Source organism: Vanellus vanellus, assembly GCF_965231255.1.
Source record: "Vanellus vanellus genome assembly, chromosome: 2".
NCBI lineage: Eukaryota > Metazoa > Chordata > Aves > Charadriiformes > Charadriidae > Vanellus > Vanellus vanellus.
The window spans coordinates 57,697,380-57,716,906 of record NC_138906.1 but is presented as its reverse complement, the minus strand read 5'-3'; positions in this window follow the sequence as shown (position 1 = coordinate 57,716,906).

Below are 19,527 nucleotides of genomic sequence, written 5' to 3'. Positions count from 1 at the left end.
CAAACATGTGGCAATAACCAACGTTACAGTAACAATTCACAATAAACAATGGATAAACAGGCGGGTGTCATGCTGGGGGTGTGTGGGGACATCTACCACAGAGACAGGGTGCCGAGGGGGAATCCCAATATCAAGGTGACAGGCAGCGTTTAGGGGAACATCCGTTTGGGAGAGGGGCTGAAGGGAGTATATTTTAAAGTGGGTACAGACCGTGTCACCGTACACTTAACGCAAATACTTACAGTAGAAACAACAAGTGATGTCGCTGGTGTTTTTATCAAAAAAAATCTTGATACCTGATGGGATTTCAAGGCTTTGGTCACCGGTTTGACTCTTCTCACAGCTTCTAAAGGTCAAGGTATTAGAAATAATCCAAAGATATTTCATTAGCAGAAAACATCACAGAATTCAAAGATGACAGCCAATGTTGATTTTTTAAAAAAAATTAAGTATGCATACACAGCCCGTACTTTTTAGTCACTGAAATGAAATACAGTGCACTCCCTATTTGTTTCCTGTTTCTATAGACTGTACATCTTTTACCAAGTAGAGCTGCATCAAGGAGGTGAGCATCTGATGGCCTTCAAAGCATGAAAACTTTCTTAGCCCGTGCGTTTATCTGCTATACACAGTTTGAGTGTAGAGCTGGAAGATTAGTCATACAGACTGCATTAAATAAATGCTGATTAACAAAAAAAAAAAACAAACAGCATCACAATGTTACAATTCACTAATAATCTATACTCAATACACTAATACTACTCCTGATTTCTCTCTTACTCAGTCAGACAGTGGCAGTGCCTGTCTTGACAAACGTGTTGAATTTATACCAAACCTTTCTAGAGACAGGTGAAAAGCTTTTGCAAAGCCGGGGAATGACAGAACTCTTGCAATGCAACAGCACATCTACCAGACTGCGCTTTAACAAAGCCGAGAGTCTGTATATTGGTACAGGTGAAGGCAGCAGGTACTTGAAACTCTTTCGAACTCCTCTTAGCAAATGATGCCGGAGTATGGCCGGGGCCGCACGCGGCACGTTGAGAGGCTCCACAGCCTTTCGGTGAGCGGCAGCGGATCCAGCCCGGCGGCAGGAGCTGGTCAGCATCTTGTGTCTCCAGAGCAAGTCGCTGCCTCTGGCTGAGGTCGCGGCGTTTCGTTGGCTGAAGGACAAGCGGGGCTCTGCTTGAAGTGCCCTTGCGCTGCTGCTTCTTCCCCACCGCCTCTGCGTCAGCTTCTAAGGTGCAGTCCCCGCTGACACCCTCAAACTGGAACATCAAGAGAGCCGTGGGTGACCTGACCACCATCCTGGCGAAGGGAAGGCAAAGCCCTTGCAGGAAGCAGGCAAAGCCCCCCGGGCGTGTGCTGCCCCGGTGCCTCTCCCCTCGGACCCCCGCAGGCTCTCTCCGGCCCCTCTCCCCGTCGGGACAGCCCTTCCCCTCCCGCGGGACCGCGCAGCAGCCGCCCCCCGCCCTCCCCCTCCCCAGCCCGGCGGGCTGAGAGTCACTCCCGGCCCCGGCCCCGGCCCCGGCCCCGGCCCCGGCCCCGGGACGCGCACACGCGCACGGCCGCTCCCGCCTCTGCCCTCCCGCCGGGCACCGGGGACAGTTTGGGGGGACACAGCCGAGACGCACAGCGCAGGGGCGGGGCTGCCCCCCCTTGCTTCCCCCCTGTCCACGGAGCCCCAGCGAGGACGCCCCGGCGCGGGCAGCCCCCGCGGAGGAGGGGGGGAACTGCCGGGAGGGGGGGCGGCTCTGCCCCGCTCCGCTGGCCGCAGCGGCCGCGCGTGGGCGTGGGTGGGTGCCTGCGTGTCTGGGAGCGGGGCACACAGCGGGGGGCGAGGCTGGAGGGGCTGAAGGGACTCGTGGGGAGGGCTGGCCGGGAGCTTTCCTCTGCCGGGGGGGCGTGGGGAGGGGGGCAGCCTCGGCACGGAGGGGACACGGGGAGGACAGAGAGCTCCGCTGCATCAGGGCCCCCCCGGCAGCGGCGGCGGCGGCGGCGGCGGCGGCGGCGCTTTGAGTAGCCCCGGAGAGGGACCCGTGGGACAGGACTGGGGGAATGAGCCTCTGGCTGCGCTCAAGTCGAGGGCAGTGTCGCCTCTGCTGGACACAGGGTGGCCGTGTCCAGGAAAGGGACACCTTGGCAATTTGCTCCTGCCATGGCAATGGGATTCTGGCTGTGGGGCGGGAGTTTTGTAGCACTTGAGAGCCCAATGCGGTGGGCCTGAGCCACTTTTCCCTAAAGGGAGGGTGAGATTTGGCAAAATGCGGGAGGAGTGATGTGCTGGGAGTGGAAGGGGTGGCTGCACTCCGGTACAGCAGCCTTCACTCATTCCTCAGCCACAGCTCATCTCTTGAAAGAAACGTCATGCACACACGCACACGGAGTAGTCCCCGCAGGAGACCTCTGCATCTCTGGGAGTCCCAAGCACGAGCACCTCCCTCCCCATCACCTCTCCCCTCTTCACCCACCAGCTGCACACTAGTCCTGCTTTGTTGCCCAGAAGAGGTAATTTGGTATCCAGCTGCCACAGAAAGTGCAAATCCTGGGAGCAGGAGGGAGCGAAGCGTGCCTGGCTCCTTCTTCCTGGCAAGCACAGGGTGTTCCTGCAGCAGCACGGGCTCTGGCTCCTGCGCACTGGCGTCAGTGGTCCCGTCAGAGGCATTAGCCAGCAAGTGGGAGTTCAGAGCAGTGTGTGGGGATGGGGGGAGATGGGGCAGCAGCTGAAAGGAGTCCCCCGGCCTCACGCCGTGCTCAGGCCCCTGTTTCAGTACATGCCTGCACACCCCAGCGCGATGCCATATAGACAAACTCTTCTCCAGCAGCACCAGCTCTGCCTTGTGCGGGTCTGCCCAGGCTTCTTTCAAAGGATGCAATTTGCCCTTCCCTCTGAAAAATGCCCGCCAAAATTCCTTCTTTAAACTGTCACTGACACAATTTTGGGTTATTCCGATAAGGAGATGGCCTACATGGCACGGGGCTTGCTAGTGTGAGATGGGATTCACCTGTCTCACAGGGGGAAGAAGGTCTTTGCTCCCAAGGTAGTGGGGCTCACTGACAGAGCTCTAAAGGAGGCTTGAAGGGAGAGGGGGACAATATCAGGCTGTGCTGTGACAAGTTGTGGGGTGACACGCCAAGGTGAGAAGGACTGTGGGTTAGGGAGGCCCCGCAGCCTTTTGGTGTGAGCCTGAAAGGGTAGGAATGAATCCCCGTGAGTGGATTTACTCTTTGTCAAATAGAAGATACTTTCAGTGTCTTTCTGGCGCATCGTGAAAGAGCAGTAGAAAGAGAAAAACCCAAGGGAAAAAAAGTCCCAGTAGACCATGTGACACACAAAGCGATCACTTAATTTCTCCTCAGGGCTTTCACCAGGGAGTGAAAGTGAAATCATGCATTTCGAAAGGGTCCTAGCATAACTGGGAATCCCTCTTGCAAGAGATCCCGTGAGTTGAGCTGAGCCCAGATGAAACGGAACCCACCAGCTGCAGAGTGCTGGGAAAGGTCTTGCGCACACCCATGAACTTCTCCTGGTCAATGAAGAATGCTGAAGGCTCTGGATCCTCTCCTCGATTTCATGGACCTCATTGACAAGGCTGGAAAAAGGCAAGAAAGTGTTCTTAAGAGTCCCATCATGGGGGTAGTTTCTAACATGGTATTGCTGATGAATTCCCTGGGCACAGGATGTCCCTTTTTTTTCCCTTGGGAAAGAAACCTTATCATTAATTTTGTGATCCAGTGATGCTCCTGAGTGCTACTACCCCCACTTTGAGTTTCAAGCAGAAAATGATACTATAAGCAGTTTCTTGTGGCGACCGTTCCTCTGCTTGGGCCAGGTCTGCACGGAGGGTCCCGCTTGGGAGGTATCCCTGGGAGGTGACAGTGTCCCACGGAAAGGGAGGGGTTCAGGCTACCTTGGCCAGGTGGGTCTGAATCTTGTTCTTGGCGTTGGCTGTCTCAGCGATGTGCTTGGTGAAGGCAACGTTCACCCTGGTGAATGAAGTGGTGCTGCATCTCGTTGGCCGTCACGCCCAGCAGATTCTCGATGTTGTCCCGCGTCTTGGTGGAGGCCGCCCGTTGGCTCTGGGAGCGGAGGATGTTGTCGTCTGTGAACTTGGCCGACGACTTTGGCAGCAAGATCCTGGGAAAGGTTGGAGAGATCCCTGGTGAGCCCGTGCTGCTGAAGCTGAATGTCCCCTTTCTCCCCCACCGCTCCAAGTGCGTCCTTCCTGAAAAAGAGCGCTCGGTCAAAGAGGACGACCTTCCCTGAGAGCCAAGTACTGTTCATGGGTCAAGGGTATAGGGTAGCTGCGCTGCCCTGCTAGAACCTCCAAACAAGCTCAAGGTCCATTTGTAGGAGAAGGTAGGGTAGTCAAGCTTCCAAGAGTGCTGACACATCCAAGTGAGGCACTGCATGGGCCAATCTGCCATTGATTATTTTCTTGTTCTGTGCAACCTGCTGCAGGTGAACCTGCACTGGCAGGGGGGTTGCAACTAGATGATCTCCAGAGGTCCCTTCCAACCTCAACCCTTCTATGATTCTACCACCAAGCTGCCTCGATGGGAGTGGGGTTTGAGAGAGGCTGGCTTCTTTTTAAAATCCTGAAAGCCTTGGGAAAGAGAGTTTCTTTCATTTTCCTCACCTCTGCACCAAGGAATTCCTCTCTCTACACGAGGGCAGGACGAAGGACTCACCGTTTGCTACTGGAAAGCTTCCAAGGCCATAGATGGGGGGCATACCGAGACCGGCAGGCTCTGCCTGTGAGCTGCTGTCACTGTCCACCGGTGGACACCCTCTTCATGCCGGACGCTCGCAGCCTGTTCATTTCCTCTCTGGGAGCCGTGCGCGTTGACAGCAGGTGATGAGCAGACAACACAAGTCATGAAACTGTGCGTTTTCCAACATGTAGCTCTGGGGACAGGTGACCTCAGAGACTTTTTGTGTCACCTGTGCCTGTAAGGGTTTGCTGCACTCAGAGGATCAGTGTCTCCAAATGCAGCTATGAACTAAATGAACGCCAAATGCAGGAGAATAAAGGGTCCTTTAGTGAGGGCAAATGCGAGAAAAGCAGGGATGAGTCAGAGGGCAGACGTGCACCGCCTGCAACTGGGAAAGATGGGGCTTTGAGGACTCTAGTTTCCAGCCTTGCCCCATTTTGGCGACGCTGGCATGGACTGCCGCAGGACCTGACTTGAGAGCAGCATAGCTGCGGGCACCGAGTCTCGGCCCAGGATCCAGCCTGGCCCAAGAGGCTGTGGGACAGGCAGCGGGAAACTCACACCCTGACATGGAGCAGAAAAGCTTTGGCAAACGCCACCCTACAGACAATTTGGCAGAACCGAGGACAAAGTGTCTGTGCTCAGGTTCCCACAAACCACTCACTTGAGCCCTTTGGCCCCTGCTGGGGATAAACGGCTGCACTTTCCCGAGCTCTGTGCCACCTCTTGAGACCTGAGAAAGAGCATTCAGAGGCGTTCAGAGACACTGCACAGAAATGATTCCTCTTCAGATAGTGACAGAGACACATTTGGCAAAGGGCGGAAAACCCCTTGGGTACGGACGGGGGTTACTTTTCCCTGCATTTCCAGCTGAAATCAATGCCCCCACATCCCCCTGAGGGTAAGCCCTATCACAGGGTGACACTTTCTGCCAGCCCTGACCACGAAGACATGACGGGAGCCCCCGACCACCTCCTTTGGGTCCATCAGGATGAGAAGAGACGTTGGGTGGGATGAGGAGAAATACCTGCTTTTTTGTCCTGCCGTCTCAGTTAAAGCACATACTCACCCTCAGCCTCCAGAGGGTTGGAGGTGCGCGGGGGGGCTGCTACTCACTGCTGTGCTGTGGGGTTCGGTGGCAGCACTGCCAGAGACCGCAGCGTCCCCAGTGCCCTGTGTGACACAGAAGCAGGGCAGCGTTGCCAGGGGCGCAGGGCGCTCAGGGACCGGGTTCTGCCCGCGCAGATCCCTGCAGCCGCTATGGCAACCTGATGCAGCCCTTGGGCAACCCCCTGCTCTCTGTGGTCAAGCCGGGGCCACCCCTGGGAGATAAAATCCCCTCAGGTGGCATCCTAGGTCCTGCCCTGCACAACCTCCTGCTCTCATCGGGCAACTTTCTGCAGCTGTTGGGCAACTACTGAGCGACTGCACAACGCTCTCAGCCATATGATTGGGTCTGAGGTAGTCCTGCAAGGAGCAGGGAGTTGGACGCGATGATCCTTACGGGTCTCTTGCAACTTGTGATATTCCATGATCCTACGAAGTCAGTGCACTCAGTGGGCAACCCAGCACCACCCCTGGGCAACTCAGTGCAGACCTTGTGCACTTTTGAATATTCTGAATATTTGAGCAGCACACTTGGGTGTTAAGGTTTTATCCTTGGCACAGCCGGCTGGAGGAGCCCCGGAAAGACAGTCCTGCCCTGTTAGCCGTCACCTTCACGCACCGAGTGGTCACCAGAGCCAGGGAGAAGGTTGTGTGCAAGGCCCTCCCATGGCAAAAACGGATGCCAAGTGTGCTTTTGGTGTGGTGCCTCTGGTGCACCTGTTGACGCTGAGCAATACCTTGATTAAAAGAGAAGCCAAGAGTTACAATCCTGCTCTTTTCAGGACAACTGCAGCAATTCAGAGACATTTGCAGAAGTATCTTTTGTCTCTTTTACACTGCAGCAAGAAAGAGGGTGGGGTGCAGTGGTCCATGCGCTAAGGGAAATGCAGCCCTTTGGGAAAAGGGCTCTAAGCCCGCTGTTCTGGGCAGCGCGTGGCACACACTGGGCTAGGCTGGGATTGGAGAGCCTGGGAGGCTCTGCGGGGTCCCAGCTTTGCGGCGGTGCTGCGTGCTGGGGCTGCTGCCTGTTCTTTCTGCAATGCTGACTGCAGCCCCCTGGTGGGGCTGTCCTTGGGGAGGGCCCCAGAGCTGAGAAAGGCCCTGGCAGCGGTGGGGAGATACGCTCTTGTGCAGAGCTTGTCCAGAAAGTCTGCAGAGCATCCCTTGTGCAGCCCATGAGATGCTCTGCGTGACAAGGGAAGGTGCCCGTTGGGCCAACGCAGGAAGCCCTGCAGGGCTGCCATCAGGGTCCTTTGACCTACCCATTCTCCAGCCGCCAGTGCAGGTGCTGGGGGTCTCAGGTAGGTCCCCAGCCAATGTCTCAGGGAACCCAGGGATATTGAAAACAGAGCAAGACTTGTTTATCAGTTGTTTATGTTAGTAGCATGTCCTTTGTTCCCAAGGGACACCCCCAGGAATGTGCTACACATCTGGAGATGGTGTGCATATAGTCAACCCACGGTCTTGACTGCTTGAGAGTGTTAATGCTCTTTACAAAAGTGCCGTGGAGCAGGTTTTTCAAAGTGTGCCACATTTGCCTATTTAAAAGCAACGGGCATTTCCTTCAAGAGCAGCAGCTCGGCTTTTGGCAGCCTGACCTCATTGGGCTTTTCCGTTTGCCCACCAGGAACAAGGTAACCCACTCTGGAACAAGCCGTCTCTTCAAGGAGTGCCATATTTCAAAGGTGTCCATTTGTAGGAACCTTCAGGACAAGTCTGTTGTGCTTTGGGTGTCAGAGTCGGGCCGTTAGCAACTGTGTTCTTGCTGTAGCTATCACCGTACGCAATGGAAACCACGGCTGCTTTTCCTTACAGGAATAGCAGCTTCTCCTTTTTTCAGTAGGCACAATTGGAAAGGCACAGTGTGGTGTTTTGGGCTGGCCTGGCCTCTGAAACGAACGCTCGATGTTCTCTTTTCTTTCTGTCCCCTTCAGAGAAGGGAGAGCATCTGCCTTCAGGGAGAAAAGGATGAGAGAGAAAAGACGCACACGAGTTTTATAAAGAAAACCAACTACTTTAATGAAAATATCGAAAAAATGATATAATAAAAATAAAGAAAATATACAAAACTATTAAAAGTGAAAAGATCCTTTTATTGTGAACATTGTGTGCAGGAGCCCAGGAGTCACCGGGGTTCAGCCACTAACAGGGAATCGGCACCTACAAGGACAGAGTCAGAAAGCACTGGTAAAGCCCCAAAGGCGGGAAGAGGCAGGACTCGGTTCCCCTTCCTTTGGGAAACACAGCTGACAAGGAATGGTTTCTGGCCCCGCAGAGAGAGCTATTGCTGGCACTCAGCAGGGGATGGCTCTGGCGCCGTGTCCCCATGGGCAATGCCCTTAGAGACTGTGCGTGTGCAGAGATGCACAGTGCCCCTGTGCCACGCAGCAGGGCTCCATCCGGAGCCCCTCAGGAGATGCCCGGGAGCTCTTCCCAAACCCTGCGCAGCACCATCCCTCGCCGTCCCTTGCCAGCCACTGGGACTGACTTAGAGCGCTTGAAGGAGTTGGGAAAGACGGGCAGCAGAGCCTGGTACTCACCTGGGCTTCTGCACCATCCGGACCTTTCTTCTTTTCTTCAGTCCCCATCTTCTTCCTGCCTTCTTTCTTTTTGCTTCTTGTTGGTATGCCGTCTCCTCTTCACAGTCCTCTTGTCTCTTCCTTTTTCTTCCATTTTCCACTTCCTCGTGCCAGCCTGCAAACCTTTCCATGCCACAGTGGGATTAGATAGATAAAGCTGAGATCAATTGCATTAATCAGGTCTCAATTTAACCAAAGCTCACTCATTTTACCTTCTTTCCTCTGAAAGGCTGCTTCTTCCGCATTCTTCTGTGGACGCCACGGAGTCTTCTGTCATCTCTGGGCTGGTTGGAGGCAAAGCAGCGGGTGCCTAAACCAGAAATGTTGGCATTAGCAGGTGGCAAGGGACAGCCCAGAGTAGAAAGGGACCGTTAGGCAAATTGCCAAAAAATCCTCAGCTCTTCCAAGGGCCTCCCTTTGGAACACAATGTTTACACGGGTGTGTGACACTCTGCTTAGTTGCAGGGGCCACTCAGCAGACACCCTGTGGTCCCCCTTCATTCTGCTGTGGTTTCTTCGGCCCTCCCAAGGAAGAACTCTGCATATGTCCCTTTAATGCAACATCACCTTCTGCGGTGGGAGGATTTTGCTTTGGAAATCTGCCTTTCTGTAGGTATTTTGTAGGTATTTCCCTTGACTAAGCACGTGCCTAACACTTTGGAGAAAAGGCAGAGCAGCTCCTTGGACTTATTAGGAAGTACCCTCCTACCCGAGACACGTTGTCCCAGTGTTTGTGTACCTGCCCTACCTCCACTGTTTCCCATCCTGCCTCCGTATTTGCCCCTGCTCCTTTCTGGATGAGAAAGAGAGAGGGTGGTGCGTCCAGGCAGGCTTTTGCCTGGTGTTCCACATATGCATCACCTGCAGGACCATGTTCCTCTGCCACAGGCAGCTCTGGAAAGCAAAAGCACGTGCAGCAAAGTGACTTGTTGGAAGTGGACAACCGCTAAAGCAAAACCTACCAGATTTCTGCTCAGGCTGTGACAACCCTCAGTCCCTCCTCATACCTGTGCATCTGTCTGTGGGCGCTGGCGCCTCCTCAGCTGAGGGACGGGGAAGGCCAGCCACCTCTTCCCCAAAGATTTCGCAGCGGTTTTCAATCAAAATCTCCACCAGCACGTTTATCTGAAAACATCACAGCCTTGGTTTCAGGGCAGGAGGGTGAAAACATGTAAGCCACTGTTCCCAGTCCTAACCCCAGCCTCTGCGCAGAATGCTGTGGCTGTGGGGCCGCTCTTGTAGGCGCCACCCCGCCAGCTTTGGCTCAAGAGAGGACGCAGCCAGGGACCTCCGAACAGCCAAGCTGTGATGGGCCTGGACCAGGAAGGCTGCAGCCAGCTGCTCAATGCAGCGTACCTTCTCAGTCACCTGCACCATGGCCTCCAGCGGGAGCATGTTCTCGTTGGCTGGGCTCAGCAGGTTTGGCCCAACGCAGATGGCCAGGTTGCTGGCGCTCATCCTGCTGGTGGAAGCGTTGTTGCCAATGTGCTGGAGGAGGGAGAGCAGCCGCTTCAGGAGGAGGACATTGGCTGCAGGCAACTTCTCGGCCACCCTGAGGAAAATGGAACACAACTATAAATAAAGCACGTTGCCCACAGCCGTCACTAAAGCTTGCCCGAGGCAGGTGGGACGCGGCGGCTGTGTCACGCAGCTTTGCAGGTGCTCTCAGGCAGCGGCCAGGGCTCCTGCTCAACAGGCAGGCTTCTGCCCACACTTACGCTTTCAGCTCTTCCACTTTTGCCTCCCTGCTTGTCCCCTCCATTGCTCGCATCCAGTCCTCATAGAGGTCGATGACGAGGAGCTTGGAAGGGATGCTTCGGAGGAAGTCCTGCAATGCCAAGGGCTCCCGGTGAGCCTTTGACCACTCCAGGCCAGTCAGGAGGTCTTCCAGCTGCAGGTCAGAAGCACTCACCTTCAGGATGACTGCCAACAGAAGCACAGGCTGGCTTCCAAGGTCAACATCTGCGCCGCTGTCCAGGGCCTCCCGCAGCTCCCGAAGCGATGTCCCGCTGGCAGCTATTCTGAATATCCCCTCCGTCGATGGACCTTGCTGATACAGGATGTCCAGCAGGTCCTGCAAGAGAGGCGGGAGGACACTTGCTTGGCCGAGGAGATGCCTTCCAACAGCTGTGCCCACTGCACTGCCTCAGATCCGGCTCAAAGGGGTTGGGACCAGAAGTGTATTCTGGAGGTGAAGAGCCCAACCCCACTGCGCCATCCCCAGAGGGCCTGGGAACAGCCACATCCTCTGTGGAGCAGCAGGAGGGAGGGCTGGGGATGCCCTCTCCGGGCTGGCTTACCTGGATGGGCTGGGGCAGCGTGCCGGCCTCCCCGCAGAGGGCAGCCAGGGGCTGTCCAAAGAGCGCCCTGCTGCAGCCGGAGCCCGCCTGCCCGGGCGCCTGGGCAGTGGCCAGCGTCCGCCACACAGCAAAGGGCCCGGGCAGCCACCTCCTCCTCTTGCTGCTGCTGCTGCTGCTGCTCCCTCCTGCTGCAAAGGAAAACAGAGCAAGAGCCCGTCAATGGAGACCACCAGCCCAGCGCTCCCAGGGCCTGCCCTGCCATGCCCTGCCTGCAGCACGGTGCCTTGCGGCAGGACAGGCAGGGAGCCAGCAGCTGGAACCGTGCCTATGACGTGGCTATGGCTCAGCGGTTCAAGCTGGGACGCTCCTGAGAGCCGCTGTGCCACCAGGACAGCCCTGCCCAGCCCTCGCCCTGCCCTCCTCCAAGCCGTGGGCAGCAGCAGCAGAGGCTCCGTGTCCCCGCAGAACCCCGTCCAGTGGCCGCTGCCCTGCGGGTCTCCTTGCTCCTCCAGGTGATGTCCTCCCTTGGGCTGCCACACCTGCATGGGGACACTCAAGGGACAAGTGAGCATGGATCCTCCTAGCTCCGATCAAGGAGCAGGGACCCATCCGCCTGGCTCTGGGGACGGAGCTTAAGCAGGCAGCACTTTGAGCGCTCCTCGCTCTTGAAGGGTCTGCAGGGCTCAGCTCTCTCCCGCTGCAACGTGATGAGCACCAACTTGTTGAGGGCCAAGGGCAGCAGCGTCCTCAGTTCTGTAGACGTGGCCGTTGCAGGAGGAAAAAAGGCCCTCCCTGCCTTTCTTTCCAAAACTTACCTGCGGAGCGGTGATGTCCTCCTCCTTTGACAGATGGGGCCAGCGGCAGCCCTTGCATGGGATCATCCTGCAAGAACCAGACAGCGCTTAGAGAGCAGCCCCGCAGCACAAAACGGCCACCGGCCAGCTGCCACCCAGCACCAGCAGCCTGAGAGTGTCAGAGCTCGGACTCTCTGCCGTCCCGGGCTCTTTCCCCTACACAGCAGGTTTCCTCCCACCGCCACCAAGCAAGGATGTGCCGGCGTTCCTTGTGGTTCCCTAATCGCCTCCGCTCCCCATGTGGCACAGCAGGACCCTCGCTCCTTCCCTCCCGCACAAGCTCACCCCACTCACCGCACATCCCGCACAGCCAGGGGTGGGGAAAAGGCCATTCTCACCTTTGTCTGTCCCTCTAGCAGCCTCTCTAGGCTCTTGCTGCTCAATGTCCTCCACTGGAAAGGAAAGGAGTTGAGGAAGGTGAGCAGCGATGCCTCTGCTGCTCGGCTGGAGGACCAGTGCTCAGGGACAGAGCCCAAAGCAAGAGACACTCACAGCAGAGTTGCGGCGGCTCAGCTCCTTCTCCAGGTGCTTGATGGAAGGCAGGCGCGTCACCCGGGCTCTCTTGTCTCCTTCTGGTGTCCTGCGCAGCGGGCAGGGACAGGGAGGGAGCTGGGTCAAGCCCAAGCTGCCTCTTCTCTCTTCTCAGGCAGCTCTGCCCGACAGCTGCCCACAGCCGCGGGGGCACCTCTCCCCAGCTGGGGAGAAGTGTTCCCGCGTCCCACTGGAGCATCCCCCCGGCTTACCCCAGCAGTGTGCCCACCCACAGCTCCTTCAGGGCCCGGGAGCTGCGGAAAGAGAGGAGAAACAGCCTCAGCCCCCGCTGCCTCAAACCCCTGGGGGTTGCACAGCTGTGCACAGCCATGCCCCGTGGAGAAGGACACAGGGGCAGGACCAAGCCCAGTGGGGCAGGGCACAGGCGCTGCCCAAGCCCTGGCTGCCTCTGTCCTGACACAGCAGCTGCTTCTGCCCTTCCCTTCTGGGCACCAACAGGTGACCAGGGCATGCAGGACCTAGAAATGGCCCCATCACTCCCTGCCGGCGTACTGCCCGTTCCCTGCCCAGGCTCTGCACGGAGGGCAGAGGCCCTTCACAGGATGCCGTGGGCATAACTGGGAACCTCTCCTGCCCGGCCATGGCACGTGGTGACATAACTCACGCAAAAGTGACAATGCAGGAGCCGCTGGGCCAGCTGAGGATGATGGAGGTCTCATCCTCATCGCTGCCTTCCTCATCCTCCGCCGCCGCCGCCTTGCCAGCGCTCAGCACCCACAGCTGGTCCAGAGCCAGGCGGAGCCGTGGGCGCAGGGTGGTGCCCCGTCTGCAGAGAGGAGAGGCAGGCAGTGAGCTGGAGGTGGCCTCCTTGGGGTGCCCGTGGGCAGAGCCCTGTCCCTCGCCTGCCGTTGGGGCGGACTTGGGTGCATGCAGCAGCAAGGTGCCCCCGGGGGCTGGGGCTAGTGCCAGGGTGTCCCTGCCCCGCTGGCAGGGCCAGGGCTGGGGCAAAGGCAGCTGGGCTGGCAGGCTCTTACTGCAACTTGGCCATGACCAGCTCCTGCTGGAGGAGGAGAAGGCGCCTCTGGCTCCTCTGGCGGCCCCGGCTCAGCCGCACGTCTGCGCTCAGCACCGCCTCGGCCTCGCTGAGAGCCTCCCTGCAGAGCAGAGAGCGGCGGGCATGAGAAAGGCTGCTGCTGCGGGGCCCGGCCGTGCCCGCGTGTCCCCGAGCCCCAGGGAGAGCCCACCTGGAGCCACAGCAGCAGTTGGCCTGGCCCATCCCGCCCGGGACAGGAGGACCCTGGCCGTGCCCCGAGGACACGGCCCAGGCAGCCACAGCAAGGATGGGACGCGGGGTGCTGGTGCTGGTGCTGCTCCGGGCCAGCACAGCTCCGTCCTGCTGTCTCTGGTGGCCGGTGGCTCCAACTGACCAACGGTGGAAGCCCAACGGAAAGTGGGCGGGCGCTGGGGGGCCCTGGGGCGGGGCTTCTCTCCAGTATGGCCGTCTCCCTCTGGCACCGGGGGACCCAGAGCAGGACACAGCCGGGGGCACCCATCGCCTCCCTCCACCTGCTGCCCGTGCTGGGCCTACTGCCCCCAGGATGCACTCAGCCTTCTGGGCCCCGGGGGCAGTTTTCTGCCTCCACGTGTCCGGACGTGGCTCTGGTGGACCAGCAGGCAGAGGGAGGCGAGAGACGAATCCCCTTGCCAGGACTGCCCCCGGGCCAGGGGGCTGTTAGGAGAAGGACAGTCTGTCAGGAGCAAGGGCTTCAAACCACATCGCATTTCTCAGGTAATACCTGTGTTTGGCATCACGCTGGAAAGCGAAGCGGTTGCCAGTGCCTTCTAAGAGCGCGCTTTCCTCTGTGCAAAGGGCCCTGCAAGGCCAAGGGATGCTGAAACAGCACAGCCTGACATCATTAGCTCTACCTGTCCTAATTTGCAATGCCATATAGTGCTGCGTGCAGTAACAATCCAGACGGGAAGTATCCAATTCCTTGATAATTGCACTGAGTGCCACATCAGAGAAGACAGGTCCCATCTTTTAGCCAACGTGATGGATATTTTTTTGGAAGAGCAGGTGCTTCACCAAGCCTTTCCCTTTTCTTTTCCCTTTGTTTTTCCCTTTTTCCCTTTTCTTACCATGCACAGATCTTGGGTTTATAGCTCATCCCAAGTGCCCTGCAGTCACACCATACAAAAGACATCGAGAACCTCTTCCTCTCCCTCTAATTCCTCCTCTCTCCTCCCCACACTGGTCACACAGCTCTGTCTTTCCTCATGTCCGGATCGCCACACACTGAGTGAACACTGATTTCGCCTTTATTAATTACATACTAAACACTGCTTTTTTCCTCCCCTTTCACCTGGAAGGAGAAAGGGGTTTCCATCCTTTTGTGCAAGGAAAGACTGTGGAAAAAAGTTACAAAAGAAAGTTGACACAAAATTGTGTCAACTCAGCTGAACAATAAGCATTAAGAGCATTTGCGGCGGGGGCACGTGTGCAAATACTCAAAAGTGAATTCTAACAGATGATATGACGGCCAAAGTCAATAGGTTCTGTAAATTGCAAAGGCATATATGAGTCATCTGAAGATTGCATTGAAGGAATTCCCCAGTACCCACCCATGAACTAAAAGAAAAATGCAAGAAAATCCATTCTGGTAAAACCAGGATGACTCAAATAAGCTTGCCAATACGCTTCCTTTTCCTCTTCCCTTCCCCTTCACCTTCCTATAACCATTCCCTTCCCCTAACCCTTCCTTTAACCCTTCCCCTTCCCCTTTCCCTTCCCTTCCCTTCCCTTCCCTTCCCTTCCCTTCCCTTCCCTTCCCTTCCCTTCCCTTCCCTTCCCTTCCCTTCCCTTCCCTTCCCTTCCCTTCCCTTCCCTTCCCTTCCCTTCCCTTCCCTTCCCTTCCCTTCCCTTCCCTTCCCTTCCCTTCCCTTCCCTTCCCTTCCCTTCCCTTCCCTTCCCTTCCCTTCCCTTCCCCTTCTCTCCCAATGACTCGAATCATGAGGACACTCTTCTTTCCCTTAAATTCCACGCCGCCTTCTGCTCCACAACCACTTGCAAGGACACATAGCACAAAGGTTACAAGTGGCAACGGGATTTGGTCGTATTTTGCTCCTCCGTGGAGTGGAGAGCGGGAGCCCTGACTATTATGGTTAATACAATTGAACCTTTGACAGAAAGAGGAAAGCGGGTCACTGACGGATGCACAAAGAAGGCGCTCTCGGGAACAAACGGAAAAGTTCTAGAAACGGGGGGGTTCTCTCTTTTGAAGGTTTTTCACATGAATTTTTATCCAAAAATAACGCCCAAACATTCCCACCCCTAGCTGATAATTATTGCTTCTGTTTTTCAATTCTTTCTTTCTTTCAGCCTTTGGGGAAAAAAGGACTATCACCAATGTCCCCTATCACTTAGGATGAAAACCTCAAAGAACAGGGCAGCAGAATTTGGCGGTGGTGCAGACACCTCCTGCCTCCAGAGGTAAAAGGGAGCGCGCTGTTGGTGAGCTGTAACGCCATTTTGGATGATCAGCCTGGAAGTGTAAAAGATATCGCTGACAATCAACGATAGAAACCAACAAACACGTGGCAATAACCAACGTTACAGTAACAATTCACAATAAACAATGGATAAACAGGCGGGTGTCATGCTGGGGGTGTGTGGGGACATCTACCACAGAGACAGGGTGCCGAGGGGGAATCCCAATATCAAGGTGACAGGCAGCGTTTAGGGGAACATCCGTTTGGGAGAGGGACTGAAGGGAATGTATTTTAAAGTGGGTACAGACCGTGTCACCGTACACTTAATGCAAATACTTACATTAGAAACAACAAGTGACTTCGCTGGTGTTTTTATCAAAAAAAATCTTGATACCTGATGGGATTTCAAGGCTTTGGGCACTGTTTCGCCTCTTCTCGCAGCTTCTAAAGGTCAAGGTATTAGAAATAATCCAAAGATATTTCATTAGCAGAAAACATCACAGAATTCAAAGATGACAGCCAATGTTGATTTTTAAAAACAAATTAAGTATTCATACACAGCCCGTACTTTTTAGCCACTGAAATGAAATACAGTGCACTCCCAGTTTTTTTCCTGTTTCTACAGACTGTACATCTTTTACCAAGTAGAGCTGCATCAAGGAGGTGAGCATCTGATGGCCTTCAAAGCGTGAAAACTTTCTTAGCCCGTGCCTTTATCTGCAATACACAGTTTGAGTGTAGAGCTGGAAGATGTGTCATACAGACTGCATTAAATAAATGCTGATTAACAAAAAAAAAAAACCAGCATCACAATGTTACAATTCACGAGGTGGCCGCTTCTCTGCAACTGCATTTCCCGGTGATGGCAGATCCCAAGTGCAGGTGTCCTGTGACTTTCTAGAGTATTTTCCAATAAGTAATTCAAGCACCGAATCAGCAGCATGTTCCCGTGTATGCCAGCTGTAAGCATATGACTACCACTCCTGATTTCTCTCTTACTCAGTCAGACAGTGGCAGCGCCTGTCTTGACAAACGTGTTGAATTTATACCAAACCTTTCTAGAGACAGGTGAAAAGCTTTTGCAAAGCCGGGGAATGACAGAACTCTTGCAATGCAACAGCACATCTACCAGACTGCGCTTTAACAAAGCCGAGAGTCTGTATATTGGTGCAGGTGAAGGCAGCAGGTACTTGAAACTCTTTCGAACTCCTCTTAGCAAATGATGCCGGAGTATGGCCGGGGCCGCACGCGGCACGTTGAGAGGCTCCACAGCCTTTCGGTGAGCGGCAGCGGATCCAGCCCGGCGGCAGGAGCTGGTCAGCATCTTGTGTCTCCAGAGCAAGTCGCTGCCTCTGGCTGAGGTCGCGGCGTTTCGTTGGCTGAAGGACAAGCGGGGCTCTGCTTGAAGTGCCCTTGCGCTGCTGCTTCTTCCCCACCGCCTCTGCGTCAGCTTCTAAGGTGCAGTCCCCGCTGACACCCTCAAACTGGAACATCAAGAGAGCCGTGGGTGACCTGACCACCATCCTGGCGAAGGGAAGGCAAAGCCCTTGCAGGAAGCAGGCAAAGCCCCCCGGGCGTGTGCTGCCCCGGTGCCTCTCCCCTCGGACCCCCGCAGGCTCTCTCCGGCCCCTCTCCCCGTCGGGACAGCCCTTCCCCTCCCGCGGGACCGCGCAGCAGCCGCCCCCCGCCCTCCCCCTCCCCAGCCCGGCGGGCTGAGAGTCACTCCCGGCCCCGGCCCCGGCCCCGGCCCCGGCCCCGGCCCCGGGACGCGCACACGCGCACGGCCGCTCCCGCCTCTGCCCTCCCGCCGGGCACCGGGGACAGTTTGGGGGGACACAGCCGAGACGCACAGCGCAGGGGCGGGGCTGCCCCCCCTTGCTTCCCCCCTGTCCACGGAGCCCCAGCGAGGACGCCCCGGCGCGGGCAGCCCCCGCGGAGGAGGGGGGGAACTGCCGGGAGGGGGGGCGGCTCTGCCCCGCTCCGCTGGCCGCAGCGGCCGCGCGTGGGCGTGGGTGGGTGCCTGCGTGTCTGGGAGCGGGGCACACAGCGGGGGGCGAGGCTGGAGGGGCTGAAGGGACTCGTGGGGAGGGCTGGCCGGGAGCTTTCCTCTGCCGGGGGGGCGTGGGGAGGGGGGCAGCCTCGGCACGGAGGGGACACGGGGAGGACAGAGAGCTCCGCTGCATCAGGGCCCCCCCGGCAGCGGCGGCGGCGGCGGCAGCGGCGGCGCTTTGTGTAGCCCCGGAGAGGGACCCGTGGGACAGGACTGGGGGAATGAGCCTCTGGCTGCGCTCAAGTCGAGGGCAGTGTCGCCTCTGCTGGACACAGGGTGGCCGTGTCCAGGAAAGGGACACCTTGGCAATTTGCTCCTGCCATGGCAATGGGATTCTGGCTGTGGGGCGGGAGTTTTGTAACACTTGAGAGCCCAATGCGGTGGGCCTGAGCCACTTTTCCCTAAAGGGAAGGTGAGATTTGGCAAAATGCGGGAGGAGTGATGTGCTGGGAGTGGAAGGGGTGGCTGCACTCCGGTACAGCAGCCTTCACTCATTCCTCAGCCACAGCTCATCTCTTGAAAGAAACGTCATGCACACACGCACACGGAGTAGTCCCCGCAGGAGACCTCTGCATCTCTGGGAGTCCCAAGCACGAGCACCTCCCTCCCCATCACCTCTCCCCTCTTCACCCACCAGCTGCACACTAGTCCTGCTTTGTTGCCTAGAAGAGGTAATTTGGTATCCAGCTGCCACAGAAAGTGCAAATCCTGGGAGCAGGAGGGAGCGAAGCGTGCCTGGCTCCTTCTTCCTGGCAAGCACAGGGTGTTCCTGCAGCAGCACGGGCTCTGGCTCCTGCGCACTGGCGTCAGTGGTCCCGTCAGAGGCATTAGCCAGCAAGTGGGAGTTCAGAGCAGTGTGTGGGGATGGGGGGAGATGGGGCAGCAGCTGAAAGGAGTCCCCCAGCCTCACGCCGTGCTCAGGCCCCTGTTTCAGTACATGCCTGCACACCCCAGCGCGATGCCATATAGACAAACTCTTCTCCAGCAGCACCAGCTCTGCCTTGTGCAGGTCTGCCCAGGCTTCTTTCAAAGGATGCAATTTGCCCTTCCTCTGAAAAATGCCCGCCAAAATTCCTTCTTTAAACTGTCACTGACACAATTTAGGGTTTTTCCGATAAGGAGATGGCCTACATGGCAATGGCTTGCTAGTGTGAGATGGGATTCACCTGTCTCACAGGGGGAAGAAGGTCTTTGCTCCCAAGGTAGTGGGGCTCACTGACAGAGCTCTAAAGGAGGCTTGAAGGGAGAGGGGGACAATATCAGGCTGTGCTGTGACAAGTTGTGGGGTGACACGCCAAGGTGAGAAGGACTGTGGGTTAGGGAGGCCCCGCAGCCTTTTGCTGTGAGCCTGAAAGGGTAGGAATGAATCCCCGTGAGTGGATTTACTCTTTGTCAAATAGAAGATACTTTCAGTGTCTTTCTGGCGCATCGTGAAAGAGCAGTAGAAAGAGAAAAACCCAAGGGAAAAAAAGTCCCAGTAGACCATGTGACACACAAAGCGATCACTTAATTTCTCCTCAGGGCTTTCACCAGGGAGTGAAAGTGAAATCATGCATTTCGAAAGGGTCCTAGCATAACTGGGAATCCCTCTTGCAAGAGATCCCGTGAGTTGAGCTGAGCCCAGATGAAACGGAACCCACCAGCTGCAGAGTGCTGGGAAAGGTCTTGCGCACACCCATGAACTTCTCCTGGTCAATGAAGAATGCTGAAGGCTCTGGATCCTCTCCTCGATTTCATGGACCTGATTGACAAGGCTGGAAAAAGGCAAGAAAGTGTTCTTAAGAGTCCCATCATGGGGGTAGTTTCTAACATGGTATTGCTGATGAATTCCCTGGGCACAGGATGTCCCTTTTTTTTCCCTTGGGAAAGAAACCTCATCATTAATTTTGTGATCCAGTGATGCTCCTGAGTGCTACTACCCCCACTTTGAGTTTCAAGCAGAA